At 42.5% G+C, this 15,892-nt stretch overlaps 1 long non-coding RNA gene across 1 annotated transcript in view; it reads right to left on the reverse strand.

The window, feature by feature from the left end:
• LOC119850193 overlaps window positions 1-9,605 on the reverse strand; it is a 29,120-nt gene extending 19,515 nt beyond the window's left edge. The window contains exon 1 of the long non-coding RNA XR_005290756.1: window positions 9,472-9,605. This is a non-coding gene — a long non-coding RNA (uncharacterized LOC119850193). The remainder of the gene's footprint in view (window positions 1-9,471) is intronic.
• Between the last annotated feature and the right edge of the window lie 6,287 nt (window positions 9,606-15,892).

The raw sequence follows: 15,892 nt of genomic DNA on the forward strand, positions 1-15,892 counted from the left end.
CTCCCAGTCACGGCCCCAATCCCAGTCCTGCTCCCTGCCATGGACTCAGCCACAGTTCCAGTCCCACTTCTGGCCCTGGCTTCCAACCACAGCTCCAGATTTTATTAGGGATAAGGGGTGGTGCAACTTAAAGAGTTTGGGGACCACTGATCTAGACTATAAAGCCCAACAGTCTGCCTACTTCCCTGTCCTTCAGGGACTTCCCATTAAATCCAGTCAAAGTTTTGTTCTATGGTATTTTCTGAGCCTGCTAAAACCAGCTTGAGAAGCTCATCAGGGTGCTGGAGGTAGATTTAAAATCAGAAGTCTCTTGCATTGCAAATTAATCATTTGTGGAGAACTGAATGTCAGGATCCACCCCCATTTCCTGACATCTGTTAGCACATTAACTCAATATATGCATATAGTAAACACTACAATAACCCAGTCAAGATACAGTTTTCACAAATTATTACAGGCAACTCCAAATCCATCACAGTCCATCACAGAAATGTCTGACTGTCAAGATACAATCCCCTATTTACTCTATATTGATACAGTATCTGTAAATATGTGGCCATTATTCATGCCATTGCAATGTAACATCCCTGGGAGGAGCATAGCCATTGGGGATTACATGCTGGATTTCTCATGCTAAGAGCAGGAATCTAGTGCCTGAGTTACTTCCGTGCGTGGCCCAGCTACTAGAGGGAGACAGAGCACCAAACTGAATAAGCATGAATTACATCATTAATTGGACCAGTGCACATTGTATTTTTTGGTTAGTATTATTTAAAGTCTCAAAAATATCAAATTAAATTAGAGAACTATAAATGTCCATGTCAAGAAACTGCAAAGCTTTTGAATTTTGATTACATAAATAGAATAGCATCTGTTTTTTAATCATATTTGATACATATCTGTGGAGCTCTTTCCTGATGGATATTTTTATTGCTGTGTCTCCAATTGCTGAGAGAACAATGTGGTCTCTGGCACTCATATGTTGCTGTAATTAAACTTTCAGCCCATCTGTGCAGTAGACTTAATATTTTCAAGTGGAACAGAATTTTTTAAAAAATGTTCTCTATTTTTGCTTGTTAAGAAAGCGATTATCTCGCTGAACTTTGTGAGAATAGTTGTTTCAGAGCAGATAGCAAAGAAGATGCTCTGAAAATGTTTCAACAGAGCAGAAGGAAGAAACCAGGTAGAACACTAAAAAGTTAAACGAAAGATTCTTCCTTTCCAAGACCTTTGCTCAGATCCTTAAGTGAATGTGCTTCTTTAGCAAATGTTATGCCTAGCAGTGTGCATCAGGTTTTTGTGCACTGGTGGAAGTGTGATTGGAGACTATGCATAGGCACAAATAACATTAAGTGCTATGCTTTGCACAGAACCATAGTAAGTCTCCAGCCCTTTGTATTCTCACTCCTTTCACTACAGAAAAGCAAGGTAAAAAAGGGGAGGATGTGCGCAGAGAATGGGTGTGTCTGAGAAAAAGTGCCCTTAACTGGGATCCAGCTCTTGCTAATGTGTAAATATACACTCCAGTCTTAGGCCTTTCTTTCTCTGGTAGGCAGGGATAACTTGGTGTCACACAGCATTACTTTCATTATTGGATCAGCACTTCTGAATGTACAAAGGTCTCCTGAGGCACCTGAAATCATCAGATAACCAGCATTCTGCCATGTGGGAATCTACAAAGGGACTTGGGTGCCATATGGTCACCATTGTAATGCCTATCTTTTAGCACTTAGAAAAATCACAGGAACAACACTGCTATCCTCAAAGCTAAGTTAGTCTCACTATACAGTGACTGGGCAGAGATAGATGCCTTAGAATGTTATCCACAAAAGGCAGCCTGCTAGGCATGGAGATATCTAAGCTAGCCCATGGGAGATGCCAATGACAGTGTTGTGCGTTAAGTCCCACTCATCTCTCAGAGGTATGTGCCCAAGTTTGAGCTGCAGGGAGGCCCCTAACTTTGCTTTCACTTCATGAATATGAACCCACCTCCTGGAGAATCAGGTGGCTTAGGTGCCTAAACTGTTTCTTGAGAAAGTTACTTCAGAACCTTCCTCAGTCCACACAAAATGGCCAAAGTGTCATCACTCATCTTGTGAATTTAGCCTCGGGGTTAGACTACACACTGGGGATATGGGCAATGCTGGTTCAATACCCCACTCTGACTCCTGGAGAGAAAAAGATTTGAACAGGGGTCTCATATCTCCCAGGAGAGTGCTTTAACCATTGAGGTATGGGATATTCTGAAGTGGAGCTCTCTCAGCCTCCCCTGTTGAAGGTTTTCAATTGTGGCTGAATAATGAAAGATTGACTGGAGCCAGGGAAGTGGACCCAGGGTCTCCCATCACTCAGGTGAGTGCCCTAACCACTGAACCAGAGTCACTCAATCACTCACTATTTAAGTATTTATACACTGTGGAATGGTCATTGGGTGAAAGAGCAATGGAATCACTTTGTAATCCAGTGGTTAGCACACCCACCTGGGAAGTGGGAAGCCCTGGGTCTGCCTGCTCCAATCACTCTTTCATTATTTATCCATAGAGGAACAGCTTCAACAGAAGAGAGAGAGCCTCACATCAGAGTATCCCAAAGCTCAGCGGTTAGAGCACTTTCCTGAGAGGGGAGAGACCTCCCGTTCTACTCCTCTCAGTCTCAATCTCTGGTAGAGACAAAGAAATTGAACCTGGGTCTCCCACATCCCAGACAAATGGTCTTACTACTGTGCTAAAAGATGCAAGGTATGCACTACTACCCCTCCTCTGGCCAAATTTTGAATTGGACCCGATCTGGAAGGTGTACTCAGAAACCACCTAGCAATTGGGCCCTGCATGCAACTTAGGCAGTCAAATACCTATCTTCCCATGTTGAGAGAAATTGACTTGACAAATCCACAGCCATTTTGTGCACTCAGCCACCATTAACTGGAAGTGAGAACACCACATAGTCAGGAATATCTTGAGCTTTTCAAAAGCATAAGAAATAGGTGTAGCTGCAGTTTTGCCAATGTCATATATATAAAGGGAAGGGTAAACACCTTTAAAATCCCTCCTGGCCAGAGGAAAAACCCTTTCACCTGTAAAGGGTTAAGAAGCTAGGATAACCCCGCTAGCACCTGACCAAAATGACCAATGAGGAGACAAGATACTTTCAAAAGCTGGAGGTGGGGGGAGAAACAAAGACTCTCTTTGTGTGGTGCTTTTGCTGGGAACAGAAGGGAATGGAGTCTTAGAACTTAGTAAATAATCTAGCTACATATGCTAGAGATTCCAATTTGTTTAAATCGCTGAGAAAATAAGCTGTGCTGAATGGAATGTAGATTCCTGTTTGTGTCTTTTTGTATCTTACGGTTTTGCCCAGAGGGATTCTCTATGTTTTGAATCAGATTACCCTGTAAGGTATTTACCATCCTGATTTTACAGAGGTGATTCTTTTACTTTTTCTTCAATTAAAATTCTTCTTTTAAGAACCTGATTGATTTGTTCATTGTTCTTAAGATCCAAGGGTTTGAGTCTGTGTTCACTTATACAAATTGGTGAGGATTTTTAATCAAGCCTTCCCCAGGAAAGGGGGATGTAGGGTTTGGGAGGATTTTGGGGAGAAAGACTTTCCAAACGGGCTCTTTCCCTGTTATATATATTTGTTAGATGCTTGGTGGTGGCAGCAAAAAAGTCCAGGGACAAAAGGTAAAATAGTTTGTACCATGGGGAAGTTTTACCCTAAGCTGGTAAAAATAAGCTTAGGGGGGTTTCATACAGGTCCCCACATCTGTACCCTAGAGTTCAGAGTGGGGAAGAAACCCTGACATGGTGGCAGAGCGGTGGGATTAACTTGAAATCAATTTGAGATTTTTTTTGAAACAGAAGCACACATTTTAAAAGGAAATATTTAGCTGAAAAGCAGGTTTTTGGCAGAAAGCAGAGGTTTTTTTGTGTGTCTCTGCTTTGGGGCCAGAGCAGAGACAACAGGGAATTGTCTTTTGTGAGCTGGAGTTCTCTACCTAAAGGCAATCCGATGAAGTGAGCTGTAGCTCACAAAAGCTTATGCTCAAATAAATTTGTTAGTCGCTAAGGTGCCACAAGTACTCCTTTTCTTTTTGTGAATACAGACTAACACGGCTGCTACTCTGAAACCTGTCATTAAAGTGGAGAAGTTTTCTATGAGCATGCAGGCTGACATCCCAAGTCCCAGCAGCTAGGAAGAAGGTGAACCACTGGAAACCCTGCCACTGACCACTTGACACCATCTCAGACTTTAGGTAACTATAGCTGGGTTGCTCTAGACCAGTGCTTCTCAAGCTATGTGCGTGCAGACTGGCAGCTGCTGGCTCATGGACCGGCACTGGTCTGCGGACCACCATTTTGAGTAGCATTGATATAGACTATTGCTATTTTAGCTGTGTTCTGTAGACTCAAACAGGATTTTTGGTGTGAGAGGATATAACCATACATTGGTTAACCTGGAAGATCAGTTAAATGGGATTTCCTCTTAAGAAAGCATCTTATCCTCCTGCACCAGATGATCATAAAGATGCTTGGTAAAATATCTGATTAGGTAAAATCACTCTGCTTGCCACATATTTCCCATCTGATTATATAATTTCCAAAATACACAGAATACAGCAAATGTCAGAGCAAACATGATCTGTTTTTTCCACCAAATGCATCCGATGAAGTGAGCTGTAGCTCACGAAAGCTTATGCTCTAATAAATTTGTTAGTCTCTAAGGTGCCACAAGTACTCCTTTTCTTTTTGCGAATACAGACTAACACGGCTGCTACTCTGAAACCTATGATAAATAATGAGGTCTGGCTAACATTAATTGTCAATGGGGACGAGCAGGTTTATGCTACTCCACACTCAGGCTATTTCCTTTGAGTAAGTAATAAACCAGCCATTTAGTCTGCACTATTAACATTTTCCATATTATTCACTAGCAACAGGGGATGGGGTAAAACATTGTAAAATTTAAACTGATCAATTTAAGATAAGGTACGTTTTAAGGGAACCAGTAATAAACCTAATTCATTACTAGTGCAGGACTAAACCTCTTTTCTTGTACCTACTTTGCTCAATATGATCTAACAAAGAAGCTGGTTAATTATTGGGAAAAAATCAGTGTCTGAATTCCAAATGGCTGTTCATAATTGTGTTTCTTTTTATTTCCTATTAATAGAGATTCGTGCAAACAGGATTTTGTTCACACATTTGAGAGAAAGGTAGTCTTTACATGAACATTACTCCTGGCTGAACATTTTTGAATGTTGAAGTTTTTTTATGATGAAAAGGGATACCTTTTTCCACAAAATTTTCCACAAAATTTTCAATTTTTGACTAGCTTTAATGAATACCCAAATGAGCAAAGGTATATATGGAAAAGAATGTTTGTTATTCATGATTTACTACTTGTATTTCTGCCTTTTTCTGCTTCAAAAGTCATCATCCAGTCAGGAAGCAGATATTATACCACATGATATACACGACCAATCAAGTGGCACATAACTAATATACAAAAGCAAAACATTAAAGGGAACAGTTCATGAACAGCCTTTAGGCTGAAATTTCTGAATGCTGAAGTTGCATAAACTTTAAATCTAACAATTCAACAAATACTATCCTAAACATTGAAATGTTTGCATGCAACTGACATATAGAAGTGGCTTTATTTATTCATTATATATAATCTGACGTGCTCTGTTGTATCACAACTTTGCCTCTCTTTTAAGGAAACTGTTTTTCCACTGATATCTCATTAGTTATTCTGCATTACATTCGGCAAGGTTCTCAATATTCTCAGTAGGATCAAAGCTCATACAGAATTTTTTCAGGTATATGCTGCTGCAATAAATCAATATTTTCAAGAAACAATTGAATCTGAAGGGAAGTCAGTGTCAGTCTATGCCTTAGAACCTTTTTGGATTCACTGAGCCACATCATAGCATGCAGAGAGATAAGAGGGATGAGCTGGAGAAAACAATGGAAATGTTGAGCACAAAGTCAAGAGCATGCATCCTTCAGATATGCAGAGAACTGTAAATGGTATATTTAATAAGTGTCACAGAAGCTGCAGAAGTTCAGCTATAACAAGGGAGATAATTAGTAAGTGTTTAATATAATGCAAGGTGTACATATGAAGGATTTCGTTACAGGAACTGCAAGAACATTATTTATGGCTGAGGAAAGCAGGCTGGCATAATGATGCTCAAGCAAGAGAGCAGGTAAAATGTACAAGACTGCATATCACTGCAGCCAGATGTGGGCAGAGATGAACACGGATTACATACAGAGCAGAGAGTCAAAAAGTCAAGCATTTGAGGTGGACATGTAGTGGTTGTAGGGATACTGCCTCCACTCCCTTGCTGATGGGAATGCAAAAACCAATGAATGGCAATGAGCTGTCCCTTCAATAGCTTAGTAGGTCCATTTGCCAACTTAATGATAACATAGAAATGCCCAGAGTCAATGGAAGTGAGCTCACTAGTTATCATTAATCCTGTGTGATATAGGTTGAGTTATTTATCTCTTTCTGACACTAAGCATTGTTTCGGATAGTAGGTCTTTGTACCTATCTTATTTGATTTCTAATATTTCCCCCCTTTTCTTTTTTAAATATCTAATCACATCTGGTTTCATCACAGTCTCTTTCTCTATAACTGCAGGTTTCAAATTGCAGAGAAGTGAAACAATTTAAGATTTTCATTCTCCTTCATTATAAATGGAGTTTAATCTTATCAGAGTTTACTATAAGTATGTTCTACTATACAGATGACATTGTCCAACGTACTAAATTAGATATGATCATTCACTTAAAATTCTAGAACTGACAGTAACCATTACAGTTATATTGATTCTCTCTTCTGTTACTCATTAAAATTAAAAACATTCTAGTCCTAAAGTTTTTGACAAAAAAGTCACACATTGTTAAAAGGGAATACTGGTGTAAAGTATGAGTTAAGGATGGAACAAAATTATTAGATTTATAAATCACTAAAGAGGACCATTGCCCTCAAAGTACAGACTAAAACAGAGAATATTGGATTTTCATTTCATAAAATGCCAACTGCAAAATCTGTAAATGTTTGAAGAATAAGCCATAGGAGCTTTGACTTGGTTTTTTATTGTCTATCCCTATTTTGTCACACACACCTGCTTTTTTCTTTGAGACATCTTCCTGATGCACATGAATTCTGATATTATGATTCAGAAGGTGAGCTAAAGTAACTATGACCTATATTTGAAAAAAAGAAAAGGAGTACTTGTGGTACGTTGGAGACTAACAAATGTATTTGAGCATAAGCTTTCGTGAGCTACAGCTGAAGTGAGATGTAGCTCACGAAAGCTTATGCTCAAATAAATTTTAGTCTCCAAGGTGCCACAAGTACTCCTTTTCTTTTTGCAAATACAGACTAACACGGCTGCTACTCTGAAATATGACCTATATTGTTTCATTTGTTCATTCATTTACTCCACTGTCCAATCAATTTGAAGCTTCAGAGCTTAATATAACTAAGAAACACATATTCTGGGATTAGAAATTCCAGGACAATAGAACCATATACCTCTCCTTTTTTCATTAGATGAAGACACATCTAGCCTGAAGGCAGGGTAGTTTATTTTAGTAGTAGCAGAACTCTTATTAACTGATGTATTTTTATGCTATAGGTATGCACTCTGCAGTCTTGCAAATCTTTCTGCTTGTAATCAATCTACAAAATCTAGAAAATACAGTGACCACCATTGCCCATGGTTATCACACTTTAGGACATGAATTACCATAGTATTTTTTATACATATGTAAGCAGGGGAATAGTCCCGCTATTGTGGGGAACTTTCCTGGATTCTGCACTAGCCCAGAAATGGGCTAGCAAAAGGATCTGAGTCCTCGCTCCCACTTCCTTTACCCAGTGGTCTCCCTGCCCTTGAGGGCTCTCCTTCCACTCTCCTGTCTGGCAAAATCCTCGTAACCCCAACAAGGCTGGGCCCAGGATTCCTGGGGGGCTCAATTCCCAACCCTGCTGTGGTCACCTAGGACAGGAGCTAGGGTGTCCCCACTCCGGGGTACTCTCTCTGCACTGGGCACTTCTCTGACCCACTGACCATTACATACAAGTTAAAGCAAATGCAAGTTATTTAATCAACAATTAATTTTAAAAATCATAAGGAAAAATGTGAAAGGTTAAAGGAAACATCACCCCGCTCTGTGGCTGAGAACATCACAAGCAGCGTCTCTGGAATGTCAGGACAGTTCACAGTCTGTTCCTTGTAAGTCCCAGGCCTTCTTCTCAGGCCCTGGCTGTGCTGCAGGGATGCTGTCGGTTGGACACTTGCTCTGGTGGTGGCCCCACACTCTCAGGCTCTAACTGGCAGGACCCTTCTTCCCAGTGTCACCCCCGCCCTGTCGGGGTTATGATCAAAGCCTGGCCTGCAGAGCCTCTTGGCTGAGGTGTCTCCCTGTGCTAGGCCTGCTGCCCAGGATCCCCCTCGTTTTCCCCAGCTGCTCACTGCACCCAGCTCCAGACTGCTCCAGCCGCAGCTCCAACTCTCTGTCTCAGCACTGCTGCTGCTCTGCCTCCAGCTCCCTGGGCTGCTTCTTTGGCCCCTGTGGCTCTGGTTGCTACAGCTCTGCTCCCACAACAGGTCTGCTCTGCAGGCTGCTTCTGTGACTCTGCTCCCAGCACTGACCCGCTTTCTAGCCTGCTTTTCTGGCCCCTCTGGCTCTGGTTACAGCTCTCCTCCCAGGGCAAGTCTGCTGTTTCTGGGCTGTGCCTCTGGCTTTCGGGCTGCAGCTCTGCTCCCAGGACAGGGTCTGCGCTCTCTGGATCTGGCACAGCTCTGCTCCCCAGCTCAGCTCGGGCCCCTGCTTTTTCCTTAGCTCAGCCCCACTCTGTCTGACCCAGGCAAATCCAGTTCACATTGAGGACGGGACCTCGCTGGCCTCCTGACTCCCTGATTAGCCTGCCCACCCTGTCATTCAAGTTGCCCTGGAGCATTGGCCTCTTCCCATTGTTCCAAGGGACTGTCAGTCTCAGGGTCCTGATTCCCCATTGACCCTTCCCCCTTTTAGTACTGGGAGCTAGCAACTAAAACACCCCTTGAATGTTAGTAAGGGGCAACTGTCCCCTTACACATAGAATAGTAAATAGCTTCCTATAAAGGAGTAGACTCACCCCTGCGGTGCCTCCTGCTGGTCATTGGGGAATTAGCTCTTTCCAGTGCAGAGCACCCTCCGCAGGCCGGTGATCCGCACAGCTCTGGCCCCCGTGTCCCTCAAAGACCCCAGTGCCCCTTTCTCCGGGTTCTGCCCCCCTGGCAGCACCCCCACACTTTAACTCTGGGGAACCTCTTCCTGGGGATCCTCCAACCCACTATCCCCACCTTGCCTCAGTCTGGGCTACTGCCAGTCATTACCAAGCCCCTGCTCCCTGAGGCAAACTGCAGTGTAAAGTCCACTCATCATAGGCAAGGGGATTCTGACCTGTTGCCTTCCTCTGTCTCCCAGTACCTCTATAGGCCTTGGACCAGGCCCTACAGCGTGGGGAGTTGCCAGCCTGGAGCGCCCCCGCTCAGCCTGCTCTTTCCCCGGCACGGCACGGCACGGCACGGCACGGCACGGCACGGCGTATCCTGTCAGGCAGGCAGCCAGGCCCCGCTCTCTCCTAGCCTGGAGAGAGACTCCTTGGGCCTCTGGCTCACAGGCTTTTTATAAACAGCTGGGGCCTGATTGGGGCATGGACCAGATGCTGCTGCTTCCCCAATCAGCCATCCCCAGCCACAGCCCTCTCCAGGATTGCTTTTAACCCCTTCTATTTTAGGGAGCAGGGTAGCCACCCTGCTACACTTCCTATTAGTAATACAGTAGTAGTAAGTAATAGTATCCTAATAGTATTCAAATACCACTTCAGTATTTAAAGTACCAATAATAAAATATGGCTTTTTAATAGTGACTATTGCAATACAGGGCACATCTAGGCAGTTGAAATAGTTTGATCATTGGGAGGGCAAAAGTAAGGACACAATAATTATTTATATTGCCAATAATTTCAAAAGATTTCAATAACGATCAGGTCCCCATTGTTTTAGGTAAAGTGCAAACATAAAAAGATACTGTACTGGCCCTAAAGACATCATAATCTCAGGACTGGTCTACCCTAGGAAATTAGATCAATACAACTGCATCGCTCAGAGATGTGAAAAATTCATGCCCCTGTGAGACATAGTTAAGCCAACCTAACCCTGGTGTAGACCACGCTACTACCTCTTGGATAGGTGAATTAACTACAGCAACAGGAAAAATCCTCCCATCACTATAGTGAACGTCTACACCAGGGGTTCCCAAACTTGGTTCGCGGCTTGTTCAGGGTAAGCCCCGGCAGGCCGTGAGACACTTTGTTTACCTGAGCGTCCGCAGGTACAGCCCCTCACAGCTCCCACGGTTTGCCATTCCTGGCCAATGGGAGCTACAGGAAGTGGTGGCCTGGCCCGCACTGCTTCCCACAGCTCCCATTGGCCGGGAATGGTGAACTGCAGCCACTGGGAGCTGCGAGCAGCTGTACCTGCAGACGCTCAGGTAAACAAAGCATCTCCCAGCCCACCAGGGGCTTACCCTGAACAAGCTGCGGACCAAGCTTGGGAACCCCTGGTCTACACTGACGCGCTGCAGCTATGCCTCTGTAGCGTTTTAAGTGTAGACATAGCCTAAAAAGACAAAAAACAATCAAAGAGGTGAAGGATGGGGTAAAATGCTACAACATGCAGATTCCACCCCATAATCATATTGAATAGTACTTATTCCATGAGTGGTTCCACTGAATTAAATGGTACCCTTTAACATAACGAGGAGGAAGGGTCAGGATCCATCCCCAAGTAATTAACATGATGGCAGCACCCATCGCAAGTTTTGTGTATGTTTACACACGTTTCATTTATATTACAAATTACGTATATTTAGATTCTAATTTTTTTTTTTAGATGAGGAGGGTAAGAGGTATGGAAACTAAATAAAATAAAAACACAAGTCATATGCAAGTCTTCCCTTGTGTAAGCTATAACATAAGAGCCAAGCCAATTAAAGACAAGGTGTCTTTTTAAAAATTATACTATCACTGAAACAGAAGTTATGGACTTGATGCAGAAATTATTGGCTGAGGTCCTATGGCCTGCATTATTCAGGAGGTCAGACTAGATCATAATGATCCCATCTGACTTTAAATCTATGAAAAATAAATGTCCTTAGCTTTCCTAGAGTACAGTAATAGCTTGGATAAAAGCCCTTGCCTTTCCAGGGTTATCCTAAAGTTTTATAATGAAAGTTCTCCCCTTCCAGCGTCAATCAGGAAAGCAGAACTTACCATTTTGTTGAAGTTCTCTTCCCTCCCAGAATCACATGCTTGTTTCCTTTTTTCATCCCTAGCATCTGGACCTGATGAGCTATATCCCCTTGACTCCTCTTTCTACTTCTATAACCCCGCAAGGCCAAAAGGGAAATAAAGGGTTGGCACGGGGCTGCCTAGCACAGGGCAGTCTCAGTGCAGGCTGGTGGGTTTGGCAATTATTTGCAATAAAAATAAAATATAAATCAGTAGTCCTACAACACCAATTTCAAAGTATTTAGGTGCCTAGATATGGATAAAGACGCAAACATTTAGACACCCAAGTTTGAAAATTGGGCACACAGTTGAAAAAGCTGGACTTATAACAATGTAAATAATGACCCAAGCTGCCTGTCAAGACTACTGCCCTTTATAGAGAAAAAAAACCCTTATTTAAATAATTCCAGGCCCCCACAGCAAAAGAAGTGGAAACATTTTCTGTGCTCATGAAATGAGTCAGAAAACATTTCATGGACTTTGCTTTATTCATATTTTTATAGCCGTGGGGCTGCCACGACCTTGGTGGTGGTGTAAACAGCATCACAATTATTTTATAGCACGTATTCATCTGTTCAAGTACTAATTTTGAAGTGAATGGCTCCCTGTGGGACACAACTCAATTATACATCAGTTTTACTTGTACTTCTTATGAACTGTTCTATATTTTACTTGAAGTTATCAAGTTGCTATTTTAATATATCTGAAGGCTGAAAAGATGTTTTGTCCATTGCCTAAATACATAATTTATTCCCTTGTGATTTTTGAAAACTATCTATTTTAAATGTACATGGGGATTTGGGGCAACCTAGACACTAGTGCAGCAGGGGGTTAAACAATTCAGTGGAAAAGTGCCATGTTGGGCCCCAAGTTCATAGGGACAGGATATTGGGGTAACACTAAAGGAGTACTTGTGGCAACTTAGAGACTAACAAATTTATTAGAGTATAAGCTTTCGGGAAGTGAGCTGTAGCTCACGAAAGCTTATGCTCTAATAAATTTGTTAGTCTCTAAGGTGCCACAAGTACTCCTTTTCTTTTTGCGAATACAGACTAACACGGCTGCTACTCTGAAACCTGGGGTAACATTGCAAAGGAAATAGGATTGCCTCAGGCCATTAAAACAATTGAAAGCTGAAGTTTGTTTTCTATACTAAAGTATATGCTCCTCTATGACAAAGAATTTGAGAGCTTTTTGATTCAAAAGGCTACTCTTGTTATTGCCATTCATTATGTCCTATCAGCGTATCATCATTGCCCTACAGCCACAAAGAAGTTTCCTCTCATAGGCCTAGACTCAGGAAGGTCCTTGAACGTGTGCTTAACTTCAAGCATGTGAAGTCAATGTGTTTTCTCATACATTTAAAATTTGGCACACGTTCAAGCAACTTGAAGAATCAGGGCATGACGATTTGGGGATTCTGTCTGTATCACTTCTTAATTGTAGGTGACTTTATATAGTTGTATCATGAAATTACTGTCTCATGAAAAGCCTATATGTATGTGGCTCCATCGTGAGTTAGCACGGTTGGCCTGGCAGGGACTTGACACAGACAATAGTGATTGATCAGGACTCAAGGATGGGCTATTCAAAGTAAAACATCTTCGGACAATGGGTTTCCTCAAGCTGAGGGAAGATACTGCCTCCTCTTTTCTGAAGGCAGGGAATTTAGGAGTAATGGAAAGTTACCAGGAGCACAAAAAAATAAACTGGTATCTATGAATGGACTCACAGGGGGAACTGAGGAAAAGAGCAATTTTGCACCAGATTAAGATGAGGGAGGCTGCTGCAGAGGCAGGATAGGCAAGGGAGCAGAAGACCCTGACTCATTGAGTTCCATCAATTGCCCAAAAACTCTCAAGAGAAGGGTGAGTTAGTAAGAGACATTGTGTTTAGGATGTTTTAGTGTTTTGTATGATCTATGCTTTACTTGTTTATGAAAGAGCATAAAAGTGCAAAGTATATGTCTGTGTGTGTCTGCTTCACAACTGCTGCTTAGCTCTGAGAGAGTTATCCTGTAAACCAGAAGCTTCACTCTTGTGGGATGGAGTTCTGGGAGAGAAATGTGTTTCAGTACCAGGTAATCTGAAAGGTCAGTATTGATCTCAGAGGAGCTAGGCAGCTAAATACAGATTCCAATACTTGGAGAGTGGCACCAGGTCTATGCCCTGAGAGTTTGCCTTGGGATCTCAAGATTGGGGCAGTGGCTGGATTCCAGTCAGAGTCCTGAAACTTAACACACACATACCCAAAAGCTCCAGAGCAAAGAGGCCTGGATTCTCCTCTAGCAGTCCTAGGAAGAGAGCTTATTAGGCTCTGTGACACAGGGCCACAAAATGTAACAACCAAATATATAGAGCTAGGAGCCCAGTTGTTCAATAACATTTCTTCTGGAGGAAAGATAACAGTGGACTGGTCTGAAAAATTCAAGGAACGGAATATGAAGGAGTCTTGGAATTAGTTTCTGTAACTTTCACTAAAGTATCTGAAGGTTGCATCCCAAGCAAGGGGAAAAATCATAGGCAAGGGTTGTAGACCAAACTACATGAACAAAAGAAATTCAGGAAAGAAGTTGAATGCTAAACACTGAGGATGGGATGGAGTTTAAAGATAACTCCTAAACAAACACTTTGTCTCAGGTTTTAATATGGTAATAATGAGCTTGGGCGGTGACAGAATGGAGGGGGGATACATGGTTTTACAAAAGGCAGATCATGCCAGACCAACCTGATCTCTTTCTTTGAGAAAATAACCAATTTTCTAGAAAAGGAAATGCAGTAGATCTAACCTACCTTGATGTCAGTAAAGCATTTGACAGAATTTCAAATGACAATTTTTTAGTTAAATTGAAGAAGATGGAGAATAGAAAGTTGGATAATGAACAGGTTAAAGGGAAGACTATAACAGGTTGTGCTGAAAGGTGAATTGTCAGTCTGGAGAGAGGTTACTAGTAGAGTTCCTCAAAGATCGGTCTCAGGACCAATCTTGTTTAACATTTTCATTAAATAATCTTGGCACAAAAAAGTGGGAGTGTGCTAATTAAATCTGTGGATAACATACAGTTGGGCAGTATTGCAATATAAAGAAGGACCAGAATATCATGAAAGATTAGGATGACCTTGAGACCTGGAGTAAAATAGAATGAAATTTAATAGTGCAAACTGCAGGGTCATATTTAGGAATTAACAAGAATTTTTGCTATAAATTGGGAATGCATCAGTTGGAAGTGACAGACGGGGAGAAAGACCTGGTGGATTGATCACAGGATGACTGAGCTGTCAATGTGATGCAGCCATGAAAAAGGAGAATGCAAGCTTAGGCGGCATCAGGTCAGGTATTTGCAGAAGAAACAGGGAAGTGTTATTACCTTATACAAGACATTGGTGAGACCTCATCTGGAATTCTGTGTGCAGTTCTTGTCTTCCAGGTTTAAGAAAGATGAATTCAAACTGGAACAGTTGGAGAAGGACTACTAGGATAATCAGAGGAATGCAGAACCCACTTTACTAAAGGAAACTCAAGGAACTTGGGTTGTTTAGCCTAATAAAACAATGGATGAGGGGAGATAGGATTGCTCTCTATAAATATATAGAAAGGGTAAATACCAGGAGTTACTTAATATTGGCACAAGAAAAAATGGGCATAAACTGGCCAGTACGTTTAGGTTTGAAATTTGATGAAGGTTTCTAATGCTCAGAGGAATGAAGCTCTGGAACAGGCTTCCAAGAGGAGTAGCAGGGGAAAAAACCTAACTTGTCTTAGACTGAGCTTAATAAATGTATGAAGGGGATGGTATGATAAGATTATCTACAATGGCAAATGGCCCATCCATGATTGCTATTAGCAAATATCTCCAAAGGCTAGAGATGGGACACTACATGGGGAGGACTCTGAGTTCCTACAGATTATTTTTTCCCAGGTGTCTGACTGGGGGGCCTCACCCATATGCTCAGTGCCTAACTGTCATATTTGGGGTTGGGAAGGAATTTTCAACTAGATCAGATTGGCAGAGACTGTGTGGGCTTTTCACCTTCCTCTGCAGAATGGGGCATAGGCCTCTTGCTGGTTTAAACTAGAGCAGGGATCAGCAACCTTTGGCATGTGACCCATCAGGAAAATCCGCTGGTGGGCTGGGAAGGTTTGTTTACCTGCAGCGTCCGCAGGTTCAGCCGATCTCACTGACTGCAGTTTGCCGTTCCAGGCCAATGGGGGCTGCGGGAAGCTGCGTGGGTTGAGGGATGTGCTGTTCGCTACTTCCCACAGCCCACATTGGCCTGGAATGGCAAACCGTGCCAATGGCGAACTGTGCCCAGTGGGAGCTGCAATCAGCTGAACCTGTGGATGCTGCAGGTAAACAAATCGTCCCGGCCCGCCAGCAGATTTCACTGAAGGGCCACGTGACAAAGGTTGCCGATCCCTGAACTAGAGTAAACATTGGATTCTCAGTAATTTGAAGTCTTTAAATCAAGATTTGAGGACTTGAGTAACTCAGCCAGAAGCTATAGGCCTATTACTGGTGTGGGTTGGTGA

Source organism: Dermochelys coriacea, chromosome 1 (assembly GCF_009764565.3).
Source record: "Dermochelys coriacea isolate rDerCor1 chromosome 1, rDerCor1.pri.v4, whole genome shotgun sequence".
In the NCBI taxonomy this organism is placed as follows: domain Eukaryota; kingdom Metazoa; phylum Chordata; order Testudines; family Dermochelyidae; genus Dermochelys; species Dermochelys coriacea.